This window comes from Paralichthys olivaceus, chromosome 15 (genome assembly GCF_024713975.1).
Source record: "Paralichthys olivaceus isolate ysfri-2021 chromosome 15, ASM2471397v2, whole genome shotgun sequence".
Taxonomy (NCBI): Eukaryota; Metazoa; Chordata; class Actinopteri; order Pleuronectiformes; family Paralichthyidae; genus Paralichthys; species Paralichthys olivaceus.
In genome coordinates, this window is record NC_091107.1 from 22258424 (window position 1) to 22283096 (window position 24673).

Genomic DNA, 24673 nt, shown 5'->3' on the forward strand with positions numbered 1-24673 from the left:
GTAAACTGTGGAAGATTACTCATGTCAGTTTTAATGGGGAGGAGACTCTGGACTTGTGCATTAAGATAATTTTGCCAAGTGCAGGTTTTTCTTTTCCTCTTTAGCCTCAGCAAAAAAATCACAGATAATCTCGGTGGGATTTTGATATTGGATTTGGGATTCTGGAGAACAATTGACTGCTCATGCATATACATTACCTGCAAGAATATTTGGATGAAGCCATTAGCTCCATCCACTGAACACATGCCCTGGGAGCTGTGAAGATGTACTATTCTAGTGTGGTTTGAGTTTGTGTTTGTACTTTTCTTTTTCTATCCACTTTGTCTTACTTGCGACAGTTTTTGCGCAAGAAATCATTAAAAATATTTATCTTACCAAGCCTCTCAAACTCATTCACTCCAATTCAGTTCCAGACAGTACAAATAGCCCTTGAGGCTAGTATTTCAGCCAGTAATCTATGTACAGTGATAAAAAAGCTGAAAACTGTAGAGATGAAAATGGAAACACTAAAATCAGTTCATCATCGTATACAGTCTAAAGCATAGTCAAACTGGCCATTGGGGCCATTGAGGAATGGTCTGGATCAGAAAGTCCAAAACAGTTTTTTAAGTCTTTATCTTTGGTCAGAATGACCAAACTAGTCATAATTTCATATTTATATAATAATGTTAGGAGACTGTGTTTGTGTTTGTACCTTAACAAGAAGTTATAAGGGGCTTATCGGTACCCCTGCCCCTTAGATTGTCTGTCTGCTGTATCAACTGTTTAAAAATTCCCGAGCAGGAATTTGCACATTTTACTGGTGTGTTTCAGATGTGATGCCAGTGAACCTCCAGCTCTATGATTCTGAAATCGCTGCACTCACACCTCTCATGCCCAACATTTTTGTGAGATTTCAGCAGAAAATGTGAACTCTCACCACGCTGTGTTTTACTTGGCTGAACCATACCTATTGTGTTCCATTAAAGCTAATGTTTCCATCCCCCAGCTCAGCCCCCGGTGAGTTACACAGGGCTGTTTTTTCACTCGCTGTGGTGAAACACATGGCTGACTCCTGATTACATTAGAGACATATTTGTGGAGTCAGTATAGGGCTGACTCTACAGGTATGTCTTCTATTTTACCCTGAGTGACAGCTCAGTGATAGAAGTATGCTAATGTGACATTATCCAGCATGCACTCTCTGTCAACACACCCACATGCATTTACACACATCCAGATTAGGGCAGAGAAGAGAGGTAACTGTAATCAACACTGCTCGTTTTGCAACAGGAATAAAGGCTCCGGTGCAAATTTTTCAAATTATTTTGGTAACTTGAGGCATTTTTCTTGACACGCCATGCACCTTCTCGAAACAAAAATCACAGCTTTATCGGTCCCAGGGCCAGCTTTGCAAATGCCACTGGCCTGGATACAATCCCTATGGAACTACCACATTCTGTTTGTGAATGACTCAACTGAAAGACACACTAGCTTTAGACTGTTGTGCCGTGTTGCCGCTGAGAGAGCTGCTCAGTATTCATGTCTTTTTTTTGTCAGCTCACACCCAATTTCACTCTGAGATATCTATGTAGCAGCACTGCTTTAAATGGAATGCCTGTCATAGATGAAGTGCAGTCACTGTTCTTGTAGACACCTTCACATGCACTTCTGTAAGAGTATGTGTTTGTGAGATCATTTGTACCGGCGTGTACATGTTCACATGTGACTGGTTTATGGCGGACGATTAACCACGTCTGGTAATTTGGCACAAATTCACTCAATTAGCTTCTTCCCATTATGCTAACGAATCATTTGAACAGCATCTCCTTGTGGATTAGCATAATGGTGGCTCCAATGGAGCATGCTATATTAGAATGGAGAGATGTGTACTCATTTACCTGCCTGTTATTATATTTATTTGTTTGCTGGTTGGTCTTTCTCATTTCTTCTCATTTAAATTCACATTGAATCGGCATGTAAGGATTTCAGCACAAGACCCCGAGACACAATATTTACCAAGCTGTTTAGAACAAAAGAGCAGGGGTTACAATGCTTCCTTTGTGCTTTGCTGCAGAGGCGTCTGGCTCCGTCAAATTCTGATGCTGATATAAAGCAAAACAAGGTGTCCTTATTATAGTGTTTGGCCAGAGGGAGAGCCAACTCAGCCTCTCTGACAGATGAGGTCATAATGCCTGAGAGAAAAGAGAGATGACAAAAATACAGTACAGAGCTGATAGAAGACAGTGCAGATGAGTATGATGAAGAAAAAACTAAATGCTGACATGTTTTCCCATGAAATCATATACAGGTTCTCCCTGGCTCTGATACTCTCATGTTCGATTGTCTGTTAATTGTTGAAGATATTTTTAGATTTTCCACAATCTGTTCATGTTCCAGTTATAATAGGCTTAATATACAAGGTCGTGGTAATCAAAGCATACTGAATGGAGAGTAACAACAATGACTATGGGCAATTTATTTATTTCCATCACATTCAGCCTGTGGGAAAAACTGACCCATGGCTGAGGGTGACTAACTGCCAGTTGTCAAACAGATAAATGTGATGATGCATGGCAGCAGTAAATTAAAAGCTAAAGTGCTGAGGTAAGAAAACATCAGAAAAACCACCAACTTAATCTTTCAAAACTTCCTCCAGTCTGCACACCAAATCCTTGCTATTACTATAGTTACGATATGAAAGCAATCAAGATTTTCCAAAAAATGATGGGCAAGAATGTATTGTCAAATTAAACATAAAAGCTTGATAGAGAATGAGAATTGAAACATCAAAATAAGCATAATACCTACAACCCTTTTGTCTACTGATCACTGCAGCTGTACAGCTGTACAGTGTGGGATTTCAACACATTATCAAATATGAAGAACAAGAGACTGTTCAGTGCTGCATGCTGTTGTGAAATTTTATTTAAAGGACATTTCACGAATAACTTCAGAGACTGCAGCTGAACGATAGTAAAAAAAAAAAAAATGTTATCCTGTATTTTTATATCAATTTCTGAATGCTAGGATCTCTCTCCCATGCATCACTACCTTTAAAGTCCTCGAAGGCAGTCAACAGTGTGATTTCATGGGCACAAAAGCATGAAAGATTTTACAACAAAATATAGGGCAAAAGGAAACAAATAGATGTGGTCTATCGTCCTCATTGGGTACATTGAAAATACACTTAGTTGTCAGTTTATTAGGGACACAGACACAACAGTCCTGCAATGAATCCTCCCCCCATGAAGGTTCTGATATTCAGATGAATCAACACATCTTTGATGATAACGGAACATTATAACCTGATGAAGTAGCATTTATTGCAAGGCTGTTGCATTAGAGTGAATGAGTTGTAGCCACAGCGAACTGACAAGTGAGAGCGAATAGTTGTTACTTTGTTGAAAAAGTACACTCTGGTCAAATGCTGTCATAAATAATTTCACTACCAGAATACAGAAAGCATTAATGACTGGGGGAATGTTTTTTGTTGAAGGGAAGGTAGTCTGACCTACAGGAGCTGGGGGTCTCTGATGTCAAGAGGGCTAGTTTCCCAAATGCAGAACACAATCTATAAAGCAGTACTTTATCTACCAACTAATTCCAATCGGTCTGTCTGTCTGTGGAATGCATATCTGGAGAAGTGCTATTCACTTGGCTTCAGACTTGGCATGTGTATTGTCAGTGATGGGTAGAGTAGACAAAAACAGCACTCTTTCATTTTCATTGCTTTCAAACCTCAAAACTTGGACGCAGCCAGCATTGTGTGTGCACACGCATTTTCCAAAACAAACTGAAATTTATCTTAAAAATAATAAACACAAGATATGACAATCCAGAGATTAAAAATTTAAATCATATAACAATAAATGAATACAATAATACAAATCTTCTTTGGCAGTGGATTTCTACACACAAAATGCTATTTTTTACAAGTGGTTTAAGACTCAGAGACTAGAAGAAAGGGTACTATCAGAGTAGATATTAACATACTTTAACATTTTTGCAAGTTGCAGGTGTGGGACTTGAAATATTTATAAATTGATAAACTGTAGATCTTTAATACGTGTTTTATTTACAGGAGCTACTTGTAATGGGTAAAAACTATTTAGCAAAACAACTACTCTCAGAAGTACAATTCATTGAAAAACCTACTCAAATACCTATAACGGAGTAAATGTAACTTGTTACTACAGACCTCTGTGTATTGTTAATGGGAAGTGCAGTGATAACTTTGTGTGATTTGGAATAGAACTTTTATTTTGAAAATTTGTGAACCTGGGTCTGAAAATTGTGTTGTTTGTTTGACAGACCTCTGGAATAGCCGTCACGCAATGAATGAAACTCGAACTATCACAATGTGGCTGCATGCCTCCGCCAACTAGTGTCTGGTAACTTTTTCTGTTTTTCCCGATTCATATAAAGGTCACTGTGACCTATGACCTCTGAAATGTAATCACTTGATCTTTGAGTCCAAGTGACATCTGATCAAGACATTTGCTCAAGCAGTCTTGAGATGTCACATTCAAGAGGCCAAAAACATGTTTTTTTAGGCCACTGTGATCTTTGACCACCAAATTCGAATCAGTTTATCCATGAGAAAAAGTAAATTGGACTAAATGTAATGCAATTCCCTACAGGAAGTCCTGATATAAAACAGGAATGTAACGTCACTGTGACCTTGTCCCTTTGACCTTCAAGCACCAAAATCTAATCAGGTCATCTTTGAGTCCACTGTGACCTTCGACATTTAGCTTCCAAACTCATATCAGTTCATCTTTGACTCCAAATTAATGTTTGTGCCTGATGGCATTCCAGAGATATCACCTCTACATGGCAAAAAATATGATTCGTGAGGTCACCATGACCTTGAAGAAATTTCCTCAAGGCATTCTTGAGATATTATGTTCCTGGGACAGACTAACGGACAGACAACTTGAAAAAAATAACGCCTCTGGACATGGAGTAATGAAAACAACAGTTGTTAAGTAAATCTCAAATGTCGCACACATGAGAAGTAATAAAGTAAATTCAGTGTCATTTTATGAAACACATTAAGTAGATGCTGATCAAAACTCACTTTCAAGAAGAAAGCAGCAAACAGCATCACCACAGGTCAAGCTTACTCAAGGGTTTTGACTCAAGGGTCAAGACTATTCCAAACAAACAGGTTTAGAACAGGCACCACACTAGTTTTCCTTAATATAATCAAGCCAATGTCTACAGAATTCATGAGGGATCTTACAGTTATTCATGAATGTACATCAGCTCAGCTATCTATGCATCAGTAAACACCTATGGCACATGAAGTTTGTACTGAGTGTGTATATATTTGTATGTCTATGATGGCGTCTGGTGCTCCAGCAGGCTGATCACAGTTTGGAATGATTCTTATCAGAATGTCAAGTTTTTCTTTAATGTGCACACCTCTGACCATCTGATATTCTCAGTCAACCAAACTGTAGCAAAGATAGAAGGAGAAAAATAGGTCATTACTAAAAACCAATGGCTCGAAACATGGGAGTGTGCCACACGCAGGTGTCTCTTCTCTCCTGCACATCGCTCAGCAGTGCATTGATTAGATTGTGATTTGGTGATTGGTGATTGTGTGATCTTTGGCTCAGCTGACTGCAGGAAATGATCCCCTCTGAGTCTCCAGCTGCTGCTCAGAAAACACACCTGGTTAACCTGGTTACGTGACTCAGGGTCATCTCACTGCTTTAATTACAAAGAACAGTCAGACACTTCCTCTCAAGTTTAGAAAGACCACCTCACTTCATATTGAGTGGAACAGCTCAGAATCCGGTATGATTGAAATGATTGGTCTATTGCTATATTACATGTTAAAATTGAGATACACCATTTTTGATCTGTTATTTTGTTGTACCAAGACAATATATCACATGATAAATAGTCAAAGGGATCGAGGGTTCAAAGATGATGCTGAGCCTCGCTCCCTGTACCAGTAATACACAGCCGATAACACAAGATAACACGTGCCTTCCATTGTTCATGAGTTCATATAATAGTATTAACTAATGTGCCTCAGTGCCACCACACTGCCTTATTCTGACCACAAAATAGTGTCAGCATGAGAGCAACTGGAAAAAGTCTGTATGAGAAAATATGAAGATAATCAAAATACACTGTCATCACATTTGTGTTTTGTCCTATTTTATGAACAGAAAGATTTCATTTCTATCATGGACTCTCTGTGTCCCACTCTGTGTTTCTCTCTGTGTCCCACTCTGTGTTCCTTCCTGTGTCCCACTCTGTTCCTTCCTGTGTCCCACTCTGTTCCTTCCTGTGTCCCACTCTGTTCCGTCCTGTGTCCCACTCTGTGTTCCTCTCTGTGTCCCACTCTGTGTTCCTCTCTGTCCCCTGTTTTTTGTCAGGTTCACCTGTTTGTCCTGTGCCACTTGTCTCTAGTTTGTGATTAGTTCAGTGTGTATTTAAGTCTCTGTGCTTTCCTTGGGCTTTGTCGGTTCGTTGTAGTATTATGTCGTCCTATGTGGTTGTCTCACCACCCGGTCATTTTTGTTCCTCCCTAAAGTAAGTTCTCTAGTATCTCCCTGTGTCTACCCTGGTTTTGTTTTGAGCATTTTTCAGTTGACTGCATTTTGGATTTTGTTTGACCTCTGTAAATAGCCCTGCCTTTATTAAATGAAACTTTTTATTATGCATTTTTGGGTCCATCAGCTCCTCATTCCCTCAAAAACGTGACAGAAACCCCAGGGACAATTAAGTGTTCCACAATTATTGTTTTTCTGTCACACAAGTGTGTGTAGAGGCTACGATACACGAGTGCGAGTATCAAATCTGGGTCTCGCTTCAATGAAAGCATTCAGGAAAATCGGCAGAATATCTGTATCACATCCTCATGGAGCTGAGGACTGTAATTAAAAAGCCATACTGTAACATGCCAGGTGGCAGCACAGCCAGTGCTGCATGGATTCATACAGAATGTTCTCTGGTGTGATTGCTAATTAGCATTAGGTTCTTATATAAAATTTTTGATTACTGCTCAAGAGGTATTTTTGACTAGGTGATCAGAGACTTGCTACTCACATTATCCCCGGAGGTGGTGGAAGCAAACAAAGGTTATTGATTTGAGAGAGTTTGCAAAAAAAATCATATCACAGTGGCACCTGTGGTAATGTCAATTGATGTCCTGCAGCTAATGCTGTTGCTGACAAAATGGCATCAGGGGTCATGATAGGGACAAAACAAAAGGGCTGATGGCATAATCTAATTTTTAATTTAAAAATACATCTTGAAATGATAATGCCTAAAATACACAATTTCAGACTGATTTTCAATTAATTCTGAAAAATATCCTGGGTGTCTCAGACCCACCGCTAGAGAGCCAGTGGTATGAGGGGTAGAATACTGATTATAAGTTAACACAGCACTGCTGTCAACATTGATTGATTGATTGATTTAATTTATTATCCCTGAGGGGCAATTTGTTCTGCAGCCAGCAGTAAAAGACAACAATAAATACAGGACAGTACACAACATTAAAACAATTTAAAAAAAAACAACAACTTACATAGGGCTATTTAAAAGGCCAATTGCAGAAGAGACAAATTAGTTTTTAAGTCTATTGGTCCTGCATCTTGGCAGAGAATATTTGCGGCCAAAGGCAAGCAACATGAACTCCTTAGACAGTGGGTGACTAGCATCAGACAGGACTGGGTGAGCCTTCTTCAAGATCCTGACTCCAGGCTAGGCAGTTCAGTCAAGAGTTGCCTGCAATCTTGCTGCACAGTTTGACTACAGCCTTTTAGTCTGTTCTTATTTTTTAGGCTGATGGACCTGTTCCAGCAGACCAGTGAGAATGTGAGCACAGAATCGATAAAACAGCAACATTTTCAAGAAGGTACTATCAATGTTAGAACTTCGGTGCTTCCAGTAAAAATATATACGGTGATATGCTTTCCCAGCATCCACCTGGGGCTCAAAGGTCAGCTGATGGTCAATAAAAATGCCAAGATATTTATACTGGGATATGACCTCAACTGCCTGGTCATCAACGACAACAGGGGAGATTACCGTGGGATTCTTCTTAAAATCCACAATAATCTCTTTTGACTTTTTACATTGATACTTAAGAAGTTTTTGCACCAGTCTGTGAAATCTGCCACCACAGGGCCGTGGTCAGGGTTATCATTTCTCAGTAGAGACACAATAACAGAGTTGTCTGCAAACTTAATGATATGCTGCTGCTGAATATTGGCTCCGACATGCATTTGTATATAAAACAAATGAAAGCGGGGATAAAACACAGCCCTGAGGTGATCCAGTGGAAGATAAAAGAACATCTGATAAAACACCATTGACTTTCACACGTTGCAACCTCACAGTTAAAAAATTCAACAGCCAACATATAAGACCAGGGTCGATGCTGTGGGCACTTTCTAACCTCTGTGCTAAAAAATGAGGCTGGATACAATTAAAAGCAGAACTACAATCAATAAAAAGTAGTCGTACTAAAGATTTTGCCCCCTCTAAGTGTGACCCAGTCATATTTTATAAAGTGGTAAGTGCATCATCAACACCCCTGCATGACCTGTAAGCAAAATGGAGAGGATCCAACTCTCGTTGAACTTCATTCATAAGTACCCCCTTAACAATTTTCTCTAGTGTTTTCATCATGAGGGAGGTAAGCGCCACAGGCATGTAGTCATTTAAGGATTCTTTTTTGGCACAGGGACAATAACTGAATATGTCCACATACTGGGAACTCTATGGAGTAACAATGAAAAGAAGAAACTGAAAATGTCTGCCAACTGTTCAGCACAATTTTTAAGAATACAACCTCAACAACATTCTTAACAACTGCCAGCTGCTTACTAAAATCATGGATGTTAAAATGATTATAAAAAGAGTTAAGATCATTAGAGAGGTCAATATCAGATTTGCCATGGAAGGAAATTATACCTTTGTTGGACTGCAACCCCTGCAACACCATTCCACGCAAGCCGTGAATTTCCATCACTGAGCATGTTCTCCACCTTTCCTTTATAGTTGTTTAGCCAGTTTAATTTCGTTTTTAACTTGCTTCTGTAGTTCTATGTATTGATCACCCTGGTTGAAACTGGTGTCTATGACTGACTATTTTTGAGACCCATGGCTTATTATTGTGAAAAATACAAATGGATTTCTTGAGGATGATTAACTCCTCACAAAAAGGTAATGTTTGCAGATACTGTCTCTGTAAGTTCATCTAAATCATCACAGGCCTCTTTAAACAAGTCCCAGTCTGTGAGACTAGAGCAGTCCTGAAGGCATTGGATAGAGTCCTGTGACCTGATCGGAACTAACCGTCGTTCCGGCTTGCGTTACTTCAGGAACGATTTATAGTGTGGGCCCAAATAAACAGTGAAGTGGTCAGAAAGGAGTTCTCCGGAGGGATTTATAAGCTCCTTTGAATGAGCCATAACATAGGTGAAGACATTTCGGAAACTGCTTAGGACATGTTACATACGGATAAAAGTTACCCAGGGATTTCCCTGGTTTGCAATGATTAAAATCATCCATGACAAAGTTCAGAGTGTCCGGTGCTAACTCCTGAAGCCGCTGCACGGTCCTTGCTATGGTCCGAGTTGCCACATCTACATCAGCCTTTGGGTGAATTTTCACAAGTGTGACAAATAATTGGGTAATTCCTTTGGCAGATAAAAGGGTCTTAGGGATATAGACAATCTTTCGATATCGGGGGTGCACAGATTCTATCTGATGACCACTGTGTTACACAAGGACTTGTTGACATATAGAGAGACACCTCCACCGAGTGACTTATTGGTCACCAAGGGGTCTCTGTCAAGACGAAAAGGAACTCCAAAGCCGTCTATTTCGTGTTTCCGTGAAAGCCAGGAGACAGGCACTTCTAAACTCCTCCAGGAACTTCACACTCGCTTGAAGTTCTTCAGCTTTGTTGCGAAGTGACTGAACATTGGCCAATATGACAGTGGGCCACCACATCTTCTCCTCTTCCTTGCACCCTTGGATGTCCAGTGGCCATTCCCCAGGGAAGATCGGAGATCGGATGATCTCTGCAGGGAAAACTGCTGAGGCATCCATGATGAACCCGACCAAGTTGCGCTTAAACAGGAGGAAATCACGGCTATACCGGTAAGGCTCCTCCTGGTGCTCACAAAGCCCGCACAAAAAAACATAAAAAATAAGTAGAGTACTAATTAGAGTACTAATACGCAGATAGTATTGAAAACAGATTATCAATGGCGATAAGAGCAGGTTAAAACACGTCACAAACAACACTGCACCGCACAACTGCTGTTGCATGTCGCCATTACCAGCACCAATTTGCCATACACTAAAACAGATACATGTATGTATAGTGTGCAATTTCATACTCAACAAAAAAATCTAACGCATTTCATTTATTTTATTAACTATGTCAGCAAATTCATAGAATGTACGATGAAAAACAATTAATTCAGACATACAGCAAGCAATGAGCATGACCAATCTGATGAGTCACTATGTCCCTGTATGTGTGTCTGGGTATTAATGTCTGAGGACTGGGGAGATTTGTCAGCCCTGTGACCTCACAAGACACACTCCTGTCCTCCATTAATTGTGCTGATTGGTAGCTCATATTCAATTTGAACTCAATTATTTTGTGTGACACACAGCAAGAAGGAGTCAAACACAAATGCAGCGACTGCACCTCAGAGACAGCGGCTGTTAAAAAGACTGAGAGGTGGCGTTTCTTAACAATCAAGGCAACTAGAGAGAATTGTTCATTACAAGTCAGCTTTTCTGTTGTCAGGATTTTAGATATTGAAAGAACATATTAAGTCAATACTTAACACACTAATGCAAAAAGGAAAGCATCTGGATAATATACTTGAGGTTCAAGTGATGAATTTTCTCCTGGGGACTCAAAAAGGGTGATACTTATTCAGAGGAGAGACATTATCCTGTGATACAATTTTGAGAAAGATACAGTGCTGGGATAAAAAGTTCAATGTACATGTGCTTGCTCCTTTACATTGATATTGCAATTGGCAACTTTTAGACTCATTACCACCACCACCTGAACTGGAGTGTGATAAAAAAAAAAAGTAGAAAATAAACTGTATGAAGTCATATCTGACATTGCGTATACATTTTACAGCATGAGCTGGAGGTGAATTTGAAATGTATTGCTGTTTTTAGTCGCAGCTTTACAAGTACGCAACATCTGGTTGTTGACCCTTTCCAGGCAGCTTGCAACCTCTCTCTCGCTATTGCAGGTTTCTATCTTATATTTACGATTATTTTGTAAACCCCTCACACTTTTTGGGCAGATTTGGGCAGATAATCAGCACCGAGTGACCTCCAGCCGGGGGACCCCGCAGTTGTCAGAAGAGGCAAATCAGCCCGATTATCCTCTAGTCTGCAGCAAACTTTAAACTACAGGTGGTTCAAACAAATCAACTTCGTAGCAGGTTCAGAACTGGTGCTTACATTACATTTGGTCTCTGTGAATTTATTACATTGAAGAAACGGAGGGCTATTTTCCTTGCTGCTGAATTTTGTCTTAGTTGATTTTGCTAACACACCATTGACACCGTTTTTATGATGGAATCTGCATGTTTACTACTAGCACTACACATTTACACCATGTCTACCTCTCGTGTGTCACTAAAGTGAAAGTTCTTTACTGAGTAATTAAAACCACTACCTCCGAGTATGCAACTAACAATGCTCTGTATTTACATCAAGCTTTTTCTAGTTTCGATGATGGCTCAAAACACTTTTCAGTAAGGTTTTGCCATTCATATCCATAAAGTGCTTCTATGTGCAGCACTTTCTCACACATCGGTCACACATTATTTGGGGTTCAGTATCTTGCTTAACGACACCTTTGGCCCATAGAATAGGGAAGACTGGGAAAATCTTCAATGGATACAGCTTCTTTGATTTATAGTTCACTACTGCACAAATCACACCACAGGCCACAAGCTGCAGATGGTACAGACAGACACCTGTTCACACTACAAGATTAATTTACCTTGGATGTTGGATTCACTCGTCTTTAGTGACAATCATTCTTGTTCTTATCACATTTAAGGCCAATCTGTGACACATGTTGAATTGTGTAAAGTATCTGTTCTGGTTCAAAGCACTGACAGTGTTATTTTTCCCCAGTTCAGTCGTTGCAGAATCATGGAATGGCCTCAGTGCTTTCAACAATAACAATGCACTTCATCACCTATCAAAAACCAATCAAAACACTAAATTGCTTCCAAAGCCAATGTACTTTTGTCATAAAAGATTGCCAGCAAAAAAAGCAAAACCTTTATAGCCATTTGATTTTCAACGTGTGACAACTGAGAGAAGCCAAAGCTCCCTCTGTATGAAGGCTGAGTACTGTACCAGAGCAGGGTGTGTTGTCGAATGTGATACCCCAAGGCAGTCCACTTTAAATCAGCCTCAGCAATTTGTTTCACTTACCTAGAGAGAGACAGGGGAAAAGAGAAAAACAAACAATTACATCATGAATTCAGAGTGTATGCTGCATTAGCACCAAGGGTGGATTCATTCATTCGTTCATTGGAATCTGATTTGACTCTCACTGGCAAAAGGGGAGTCACGGTTAGATTAAATTGAAATACCATTCAGGATGTGATAGTATGTGACGAGCTGCTATTGGAGTCTGAATGAATTGATCTACTGTATGTGGAAGCCCATTAGTTTAAAATGAAATGCAACGAAGCAAGCAGAAGGCTGCAGTATCCAATGTGTCCTTCAACACTGCCAAGGTCAGGAATTAATTTATTGCTGATTATATCTCAGATAAACATTGTCATTTATTCTCAAGAAATTGAAATCGATATTGCTATTGAAATTGTAGATAGTAAGGAGGAAGCAGGTGTGCTGTGTTTTTGTTTGTTAGTTTGTATTTGGGAGTGGGGGAGGTTATCCTGCAATTTGGCACTGAGGATAAACAACGGGCCTCATATGGGCCCACAATTGTAAGTATCTCTCATTATCCCCAGTCTGGTACAAGAGTTTCAATAGTCAAACTCACAAAAGTCTGTTGATGAGTCATCCAAAATTACCAGCACCCACTGTCTATAAATAAAATAGAATCCAAAAAAATAGAAAAGAAAGAAAAAAGATCTCTGGTCCTTCTCACACAGCTCACCATCTGTTCCAGCTGTGAACCTCTGGAAGGCCCTATAAATCACTCCCCACAAATGGACTACGTGCAACTGTATTTATTTGTGATATGTAGTTGGGATTTTTGATTGTGCTTGTCTTACATTAATGATGAAACTGTATTTACGTGGTCTTTTAGGTTGAATTGTTGACTCATATTAACATGCATTGCTAGGCTGCATCCAAAACATCTTACGTTAAAAGCTCCTTTTATCCACATTTTAAACAAACACTAAATAATGAACGTTATGTGGAAAAAAGAGAACTTGAAGATGAATGCAGAATTAGGGATTTGAACTTCTTTTTGAGGATGTTTTGTTGTTTTGGAGGTGGAAAGTCACATGACTCAAAGGCCCCCCACATGTTCTGGGACATCTAACATCTGGGTGGGCTTAATCAATTCTCAGAGAATGTTTTCTGACGCAGTGTACTCTGAGTATATAATATAATCTTTGGCTTTGCAAGGCTAATACAGTACATCCAATTTAACTTGATTTCAGAACCAAGTTAAATGTCATTCTCTCTCTTATCTCTCTCTCTCTCTGGGGTTTAGAGCAAATGTGTGAGCTACACATGGCTGTGACTTTCTTTCTGTTTGTTTTCTTTTGTCTGTGGTATGCTCGTTCACACACACACACACACACACATACACACACACACACATGAAGATAGCTACTGTAATGGTTCTCCACTGTCATGGGGTCAACTCAAAGCAATCCTGCGGATTTGTAGTCTTGTGTAGCTTCATTGTGCTACAATAGGCACTTCACCTTGGTCTAATTGTACAGTTGGCTAATGAAAGCATCCCAAGGTTAATACTATGGTTTGACTCATACATTCATGTTTTTCGAGGAGGCTGCTTTGTACTGAGACACACCTCAGCATATAGTATCACGTTGCGTCAGCAGTCATTCATTAACGCATTGATTTGCTTGTGACAGAGTTGAAAGAAAACAGAAACATCATTGATTTCTAGGCTGTTCTGTTTTTTTGCCTGGTTGATTTTCTTGCTTTTTAAAAAGTAATCAAACTTTCGAAATCCACCTCCATTGTTAGCACTGATTGAAATTGGACATCACCCTACAGGGGCTCAAAAGCAAAATATAATCTTGGCTGGGTCCTTAATGATTGTCAGATTACAGACATTAGACCTAGACCGTTTTGTCAGAAGTGTGAAGGAAAAAATGTCTCCCCACCCCTGTCATTTGACATAATCCATGGAGGCTGTGACGAGTTGAGTTGGAGGTAAAAGTATTATTATGCAGAAAAGTGTGTCCCAGTTGATTCTATTGTTACCAGCAGGCCTCAAGTAAAATATCTCTGCTCATATTGCTTAGGTCAAGAATTGATGATTGCAAAACAAATTATATTCTGTAACTGTCTGAATGCATTACATTTACAAAGGTGATGTGGTTTGCAAAGATGCAATTCGAAAGGTCAGACAAAATCATTAGTGCTAAATGGAAGAAATGTTGCTGGGTGTTAGAGTGCCAATGAGATAATGACAACAGCCAATTAGATGACATGAGTGGATGTTATAATGTTGAAATTAACTCATTTGATTAGATGGTGTTTATGCTGAAGACATTCAGACCATGTGTTTGTATCAAGGCAAGAAGCTGTAAGTAAAGGCAAAGACAATCCACAAGAGCAGGTGTTACTCCCTTATGACTGAGGAATGTAAAGACAATACCCGTAAGAAATTGGAATCGTAGTAAAACCAAAATAATATTACAATGCAGCTGCATTACACATACTCTTCAACACTGTTATCAGAATGTAAGGATATATCAATGACAGCCCTGCATTAAGGAAAGCCAGCAGATAGAAGCTGGCGGAGGGGAGGGTCAAGTAGACGGAGCTGTTGTTCTTGTTATACTACAACGCCACACATTGCTTGAACCAGTGCCGTTCCTGCTAGTCACTCTGTCCACTGTAAGAATGTTCAATAGTGCTTACATGGGTTATAGACGGACTTGTTTTGCTAAAGCAGTTATCTCACTACATGACCTCCCACAGGAAAGTGGTTGATAAAGGTTGTAATTGCCCCACTGAACTGATCACAAGACACAGGTTTATCTACTCAACAGACAACTTATACCTTAAGCAGACTTTTTATTACTACTTGGTAAATTATTTCAAATCTAACGTCAGGCCAACTGGTTCAGCTGTCTCGACATCCTCTCTTATCGAATTATGATCACCTGTTCATAAAAACTCAAAAATGTATCCTAAATATAGCAAAGGTGTTCTTTATTCCAGGCAAGGCAAAGTATATCTACTACTGCTACTATGAACTAGGTTTCGACTTACATTGTTACAAACAAAAGAAAAGCAAAAAAATACCCCAGTGCTTAAGTCAAGCGTTTGAAACAGTGATCATCATCAGTGATCACTTGAGGCAGTGAAAGATGGTCCTCTAGAGAGGTCCTCATCGTGGGTCTTCAAGAGGCTGAAGAGGCCAATTTTGGGACCACAAACTTTCTACAGCCTTTGACACAAAGGCTAAAGCCTTTCTCCTTTCTTTGCTGCTTGACTCTTCAAGCCTGACAGAGTTTGAAATCTGGCTTCTTCATGTAAAACGTTTTTCCTTGTGTAATGCTTATGGTTCTGGCAAGGTATTCTCACTTTATGTTCAATTTATATTCTAAGGATGAGCCTGTTGTTTTCTTTAAAAAGCTTTTTGACCTCCCAGTGGGGGAAACGCTCTGTCAAGAACACTGACGATGCGCCGCTTCTCTTTCTAACTGATATGCAGGCAACACAAGTGCGGGACTTGTATACTTGTATACAACTTTAGGTTGCATCATATTATCGTCTGTGATAGAAACTTTGTTATAGACCAGTACATTGATGACCTTTGCCAGCACGTCATAGTATCTTTGGAAAAACGCCACAAGCACAGCAGATATGTAAGAGTTTCCCCCTGTCTACATCAGCCTGTTTACTGTTCATGGACAATTCCAGGAATGTATAGGGCGTGGGAAAACAAACAACATCAAGCATGCACTGAAGATCCGGTTTTCTGTGTGGAAGACAATGGCATTTTCATCTGAATATTTCAAATAATTCATGCCAAATCCAAAACTGTTTCAGTTGACAGGCTTGTTATCCGTTCTAAAGATAATCAGGACTCCACAGGTTGAAATAACATCAATTAAGCAATGAATAGCAATGAAGACTGTGGTGATTTGCCTTGTTTTCTGCCAGTTTCTACCTTTGAAAGGTTTAATCTCACTACCAGGTGGACTGTTGCTGTCACGTCAGCTTCATTCTTGGCTTGGCAGGTGATGTCCAACCAACACAAAAGGCAGATTTTATAAATATAATGTTGAAATTCTCACTTCATTGTCATCACACCAGACCTGGTTTCTCTCCTCATTGTGCCTCAGAATTCCCCTTGGGAGAGTGGTATACAGCGCCTCTGTTTTTGGCTCAGATTATGGGAAAGTGAATCCGGATGTTGAATGCTTGGATTGAGAATGGATTCAAGGTGTTTGATATTCATTATCTGAAGAGAATGTTGGTGATGATAAGATGTGTGTGTACACATAACCAATCACTCTTTTGGGTCCCTAAAAGTTTGTGTGTGAAGAAGCAGCCAAGTAAACTAAGAAGGATCAAAGATAAATACATGGCTGATCATTGCATATGCTGTTCTGGCTCAGTCTAAACGGGTCTTGACAGCTGTGAAATATTAGGCTTTGAGACAGGGAGACGGCAAATACTTTAGATTTAGTGACAGTTTAGACAGAAGGACCAAGTAGGAGGGGGAGGTTAGATAAACAGTGGATGGGGACAGAGCTCAATCATGGTCAATGCCTGCCGTGCATATCACCATGCAGCTTACAATGATAAACCATAAAAAATCCTCTGAATAATTGATGAACTCTCTTAGACACCAATAAACCAATTTCATTAACATATGCCTTTAATCAAGGTGGTCTGGTTTAAATAAACTGAGCGTGGTCCTCTAAGTTGGCCACTGTATGATGCAGCCTTTGATGATAAGATAGAAATCTGATTTTAAAAAAAGTAAGACGACAGCTGAGGCCATTACGGTTCATCTTTGCAAAATGTGGTGCACATAACTATCTCTCTCTTTGGATTAGTGAAAACATGTGATGCTGGCATGAGAAGAAAGATTGATCACAGAGACAGTATGGGATTCCCTCACTGGGTTCCATGAAGGTAACTCAACTCAATGACAATGTTCCTATTAGTTGAAAAAGATTTTTAGTCTGGACTAAAGTCACAGACCTTTATATATTTTCTGTATGGTTTTTTTTATTAATTCAATAATTTATGAAGCTAAAAGGTTATGATGATATAAGATATTAATCTCTAGGTTTGGCCCTATAGACCAAAACTTAGCTTTCTGCAACATTCCCTGTAGCAGCAGTGCATTTTCTATGAATTGAAATGCTGTGTTGAATTTTGTAGCTTCCCTAAATCCTGGATGTTATTCACTAGATGGAGGAATTAATAACGAAGACAGACAGACAGACAGACACACACACACACTTGTGTATCAAAAGTAGCACCTCTCTGATGGAGATGTACAACAACATCTGCTGATTGTGAATGACGAATGAAGTGACAGATCACTGCTGTCGATGACAGATCCAGACTACAATGGGTATTAGCTTTATTACACCTGCTCCTGTTGAAAGGCAGTCTGGAAATTAATTTTATGCCTGATTTAGTGCACGTTGTCGCTTCAGTGCACCTATGGCTGATATCATCAACGTTCGAGCCACTTCATCTCGCACGGAGTCTCACAACCCGAATGAGGAAATAACAGGGTTTTTTTTCTTCAGGTAACAGTATGGAGTCAGACGGCTTAGACGAGAGGCAGGTTTAGCCTCATAAGCCTTTTCACATAGGTGATTTGTCAGGGATTAGACTTCCTGTGTCAGCTATGAGACCCAGTTCATCTGATGGTTACTGATCAACTTGATCAGTGTTATATTTGTGTAACTAGAATATCAACGTCTGCCCTGTTGAAGATCAGTGGCTCCCATCCCATAATTAAGATAATAATATATTCAATGCTTGGCCTCATTTTACTTGGGACATATGGGAAATTGATTGGTGTGTGACAGAAAAAAAACACCCTTTTTAATGCCAGTTCAAGGGTATTTAATCTTGCTAAGACTTGCCAAAAACATCCCTTCAAGACATATGTTAACAGAAATCTGTTTTTTGGCTAAACTCTGCTGGATATTTTCATTTGTATCTTCAGATCTTGTGCGGCAAGTAGGATTTTCTGCATATTATTCTGCATATTATAGTATTTTACAGAAGAAGGTACCATTGCAGTTTAGGCTATGTGAATAAACAGTGGTCTTAAGCTTCATGAGAGAAATACAGCAACATTCATAAGCTCTACATTTATAATATTCTTGTCGGAGATGTTTGCAGCTTTTTGTCACAATATCACCCTGTGACTTCACGCATTGAAATTCAAATGAGAATGCATCATTCACTGAATTAGGGGATCTGAGCCATAAATAAGAAATACTTCAGTCTCATGGGAATTCAGAGCAGTACATAACAGACTCAGGCTGAGTTTCACACGCCATTTGCAGTCAGTCAAGCAAATCTCTAGATGAAAGGTTAAATGATGACAGGCATCTTTCCCGCTTTGATTCCTCATAGCTTCACTTGGCAGAAGTACAAAGTTCCCCTATGTGAATTCAGATTGGAAAATGTATTTCGTTATCGGTTTCAGGTATATCTAAGCCATAATTTGGGGCAAGGTGATGAAAGCAGTGCATTTTAAAGGTTTTGACAGAGTCAAATGTAAGTTTATAAGGTCTTAATTAGCCTCAGACATCATTTTAAATGTGTGCTTTTAGCCATCAATGCCTATTATAATGTTTCAAATGTTCAGCTGCTGTGTGTTGTCAGGATATTTCCAACACTATTCTTGGATTTGGATGACAAAGTTACTCATGATGGTTACATCATTAAAAAAAATCATTCTTTCTTCAATTTTCTGCCTCTAGCATTTGAATCGATCTGTTGACCCTTTAAAGCGACTCTTAAGCACGATATTCCCTGTATGTGGATTTCTTTGATTGCCTGCCTCACCTTGATGTATTTAACCATAACCCTGCACTGCTAGACCCTTTAGTAAACAGAATAGCTTTTCCATTCTGTTACACAATCCAGATAAATACGGGTCCCATCCCAGACATTTTTCAAATAGATTCCAAAATCCAGGTATTCAAATAAAGCTAACCAAACTTATAGATTCACACCTTCATCCTGCTGCAGCCCATCAGGACACTGACCAACCTGCTGTTGATCATTTGCTCAGGAATTTAAGTGAACTATTTACAGTAGCTTTCACTGTTCTTTACACAGCCAAGGTTAAACTGGAAACATCCACTGCGGGTGATTAATGCACGGCATAAATGTCAAACTAACCTATTAGCCAGTAAGGGAATAATATGAACCTGAAGAATGAGTCGATTCTACTAATGCAAAGTCTTAATGAGTAGAGCATGAGCCCTGTGCAACTGAGTGACAAAGATTTATGAGAAGAACCGTCTTCATGTGCTTTCATGGCACACAAAAAAGATTTCATGGTTCATTGTGAATGTATCCAGCAATGTTTCAGACAGGTAGTAAAAAAAAAAAAAACTGTAGCAACTCAACTCATTTGATTTTATAAATAAATCATCAGAAACACTGACACATGATTATGACAATTAATAATGAAGCGTCAAGCCCAGCTTTGTTAATACTTGATAAGCCTGTCATATTTCAGTTATGAGTTATTTCCTTCATTGAGAGAAGCACAAATGCTGAGAAATGCTGATGACAAGTGAAATTAGTCTAAAACACTACTGACGCTGCACAATTGTCTGCGTTTATAGTGATGACACTGTGCAGGCTGCAGAGGAACCTTCTGTTAGCTAAGATGCATTTCCCTCTGCTTCCCTATGGCTATATTTTATTCAAGCTGGATCTACTGTACTTTAATCAAGCAATTACACTGCTATTGTAATGTGAGTGCATTCAATTAGCCTATACCCCATCAGTCTATGTTTGACCTCGTTTAACATCTCAGATCCTGCAGTGAGTTGTCTTAAGCTGTCCTCTGTGGGTGTCATAAAGCAAAGCCACTGCTACCCATAATCCTTTGAGTTAGAAGTCTCTTTCGACCAGAGTGGTAGATTATATCAGAAGTTTTAGCATCTTTGATATTATCCTTTCCTATTCCACTAGAACATGTGATGCTGTTTAAGATCGTGTCCTGAGGGAACAATATTAACTTACATTAGAAGCGATTAGTATAATACTATGCAGCTGTTCATTACAAATTAAAAGTCAATTTCACAAAGATGGTAGCACCATGCATATGATCAGTGGCTTGATATATCACACACTGTAGCTGCTCAGTGTGTTGTTCTCCCATCACAGTACGGCTAATGTGGGATTTACAAGTCATAACCCAGAAGCTGGATTTAACCATCCTTTAACAAGGTCATACAGCACACTGAGAAGAGTTTTCTTAAGATCTCCACAGGCAAGTTAACTGTTTAAACAATCAATGTGTTCAGATTATCAAAGAGTGAATTGAAAGGTTCAGTGATTAGACATCTAGTGGTGAAGTTTCATGTTGCTGCTGGACACCCCTCATCTCCCCTTCCCAACATGAAAGAGAACCTGTGGTGAACATCAGTTGTCATGAAAATTCAAAAGGTGTTTAGTTTGTCCAGTTTGGACAAACAGTAAAAAACATGGCGGCCTCCACAGAGAGGACCCCCCTCCATGTAAATATAACGTTTTTAAATGTAAAGGGCCCATTCTATGGTGAAGACAACAACAATTCATACAATTTAGATGAAACACACCAGTGAAAACTTTCTGCCATTTCACCAAAATCTTACACACTGGACCTTTAACAGTACAAACTGTTGCAGAATCCATTCAATGACAAAAGTCTTTGTCTCTTCTTGCGGTCAGTCTGGTTGAATGGGTCTTTCCAGACATGCATCTAGATTGAAGAGCAGGCCCTTAACGTGAACTCATGCATTTCTGTAGTACAGCTGCTTTACAGCAAATGTTCATCACCCTCTATGATGGAGTGAACCAGGCTCCTCATTGCCAGTTTAAAGGTACAGTGTGTAAAATTTTGTGATATCTAGTGTTGAATTTGCATGTAGCAGCTAAACACCCCTCACCTCACCCTCCCATTCTAAACATGAAAAAGAAACTGTAGTAGCCTTTAATTGTCATAAAAACTCAAAAGATGTTTAGTTTGTCCAGCCTGGACTAAAAAACATGGCAGCCTCCGTAGAGAGGGTCCCCTCGATGTAAATATAAAGTATTTAAATATAAAGGGCCTTTTCTGGGGTAAAGAAAACTACAATTCATACAATTTAGATGAAATTAACTCGTGAAAACATCATGAGGATTATTTTACATTAAATTTCTGCCAATAGATCCCTTTCACTAAAATCTTACACACTGGACCTTTAATGTGTTTGCTAATGTCACTTACTAATGTCAAGTCAAAACAAACTATTGAAGTCAACATCACTGAAGAATGTGGCCCTTGTTCCTCCCTACACTTCAACACTTTGACAACAAAGCCCACATACAGCTCAAGTAAAAAGCCGGTTGCATTGCTCCTCTTGTAACTGCAGCACTCATCACCTGTTGTCTTCCACAGTTTTCATTATAATGTATGAAAATCTCAACCACTCTCCATCGGTTGATTCACTGACCTGGATCAGGGTGTGAAAAACCCTTTAGGTGGCTGGACACACCTCTTTTCATCCTGCTTTCACACACAGTCGCTCCATTAAAAACTGAAATTCAGTCAACTTTGTACCAATGAGAGCCGCTCTCTACAAGTCAAAACTGCACGGAGAGTTGTGTCCCACCATTCACCTGAACTGAGGCAGCTTTGATTAGGTCTACATGTCACACTGTCTGGCTTGAACCCAAACTTCCCTCTGCTGACTTTCATTTGATTGGCAGTCAAAACAGACCTGTGGAGCCTCTTCTCTGGTTTGAATATGCAATTTATTTTTCTCCATCCTGCGTAGGCAGAAATAGTTACTGTGTACTTACTGTCATGGGGTGATCAAATAAACTACTGCATTTGAGAGAACAAAAAGCATCACTGAGTCACTGCCAGGTCAAAAACAGCTGTGCACCATCGGATAATAAAACATGGGCAGACTCTTCATAACATAACCAAATGGTTTCTGGAAAAGAAGCTGTTATTTTGATCAAACAGACAAAATACCTCTTCTCTTAATGAAAACACAAGCTGCGCTGGCTGCACCAAACAACTAACCAGCACAGAGATTAGGGCCTACATCTATATTGCATTTATTGTACACCAAATGATTTACATATATGATCCATGTCAAAACCAGTGTAGTGTGAATCTAGTGTAGGGGTCACCAACATGGTGCCCGTGGGCACAGAGTAGCCCCCAAGGACCACATGAGTAGCCCGCAGGCCTCGAAAAATAACTCACCAGTGAGCTGCGTCTAAAATTTAATTACTTATTTTTTTATACTGTCAAAGTTTTATTCTCATATTGAAGATGACTATTGACTGTGATTTGTTAAAAGGGTTTGTCAGTGGCTCGTGAAAATGGGACATTTTTCTTATGAAATGTTGTAGAAGTGATCGTCTGAAAATTGAAACGATTACTGAGATTAATAGATATAAAGTGTTGAATATTGATATTATCTGTTTCCCGGCTTGTTAAGTCATTGTTGATAATTATTGTGAGAAATCATTAACGTGATCAGTATCTTCACATAGATGAGTATCATTTATCATTAATAATAATATATCACTAAAGGCAAACTGAGCAAATGTGTTATTTCAGAAGAGTGTAAACTGGTAGCCCTTCGTATGACTCAGTACCCATGAAGTAGATCTCAGTTTAAAAAAGTTTGGTGACCCCTGATCTAGTGTGTTTAGAAGTGCATTGCAATAAAATAATATAAAAAAAACATTATCAGCCATGTTGCAGAATTGGTTGACTCAAGTAATAGAAGGAAACGGAGATACTGAAAATAAGCTGCAGTCACAACAATGGCATCATCTTATATGTTGGTACCTGCTTATACACATCCAGATATGGGTACTCTACTTGCTCTGTTCTGCTCTCTGCCAACTATGTCCACATATCTACATTCTAAATACCCTACTTACAGTGAGGTTTCAGAGCTATCAGTGAACACAACTGCCTGCTACAGAGCCAGCTGATAATTCTCTATGAGTTTCACATACACATACATACATAGTAATTTAATCCGATGTTTATATTATTTTTCTATATTCAATATACCCCCGTTATTATCTTAGCAGTAGCTCAATGCTGGACAGACATTCTGGCCTCGCTGAATACAAGAGGGAGAGAAAGCATCAGTGAGTTAAAGGAAAAAAATGTGGGAGACCTTTGCTGCTAAAATATATATATATATATATTATATCTGCAGGAGTTGACAGGGTTGTTTCTCAATACCACTTTTTCAACTATTATGTATCCAGCTGCTCAGATTCGATATCTTTTCAAAGCTGACTCTCCAGCCTGTGCTCTGCTTGGATTTACAACAGAACAAAAAGAAAAACGAAGGAGAGAAAGAAAGACAAAAAGAGCATTGTTGTGGAGTGGTGGGTTGTCCCATCAGAGACACTGCAGCTCCCACCATTTGCTGACAGGGGTTGATAGGAAGCAGTCACTAATTAATGCATGTTGCATGTCATTTCCATGTTTTACACAAAAATGTTTGACCCCCACCTTTTTTCTTTTTTGAAGGACAGTGCCTCTTGTATGATTTCACTGTGAAGAGGCAGAAAGGAGAATGACTGTGGAGGATGTGAGACAATGACACTCTTGACGTTTTCACTATCACCCTGCATGCCAGGGCAGAAAACAATGGAGTGGAACCAGCCTCATCAGCATTGATCTGACCTTTAGTCCGAGCAGTAAGTCGCAAAATCACAACGTTTAGTTCACATTTGAAAGGGGAGATTATTTTCACTTCCATGCCACTCTCCATTACCGTTGCACATTTAGGCGTATCTGGGGGGTTTATCATGCATTTAACTGTTTAAGCTGGGGGGTGTATCATAAAGGTGGCTCGGAAAAGCTGGACTTTTAGTGAAATACTTAATGAGCCTAACAAACCAGGATGGGGTTGTTTTTATTTTTATTATATATATATATATATTCCTTATTTGGTGAAATGCAGCATAACAAGTGAGACATACTGCAATGGGTGACAACACAGAATAAGCAAAAGGGGGGAAACTTGGAAAAAACATATTGTGACAGCAAAAGGAAAACAACTAAATATCAACGGAAAGCAAATGCATTACACTTTTGTGTATAACAGAGGGCGTTTTGTTGTGTAGAATCTGTGTGTACTTGTGCGCACAAGCTAATGCCTGGGCCACACCAGCTGCAGTTGCACTGCGGAACGACTGTGCACCGATTTGCTTCTCATTTCTGCTCACATGTTAACAG

At 39.4% G+C, this 24673-nt stretch overlaps 1 protein-coding gene across 1 annotated transcript in view; it reads right to left on the bottom strand.

Moving 5' to 3' along the window:
* ntm (neurotrimin) overlaps nucleotides 1-24673 on the bottom strand; it is a 383071-nt gene that overhangs the window by 206828 nt on the left and 151570 nt on the right. The window lies entirely within an intron of this gene.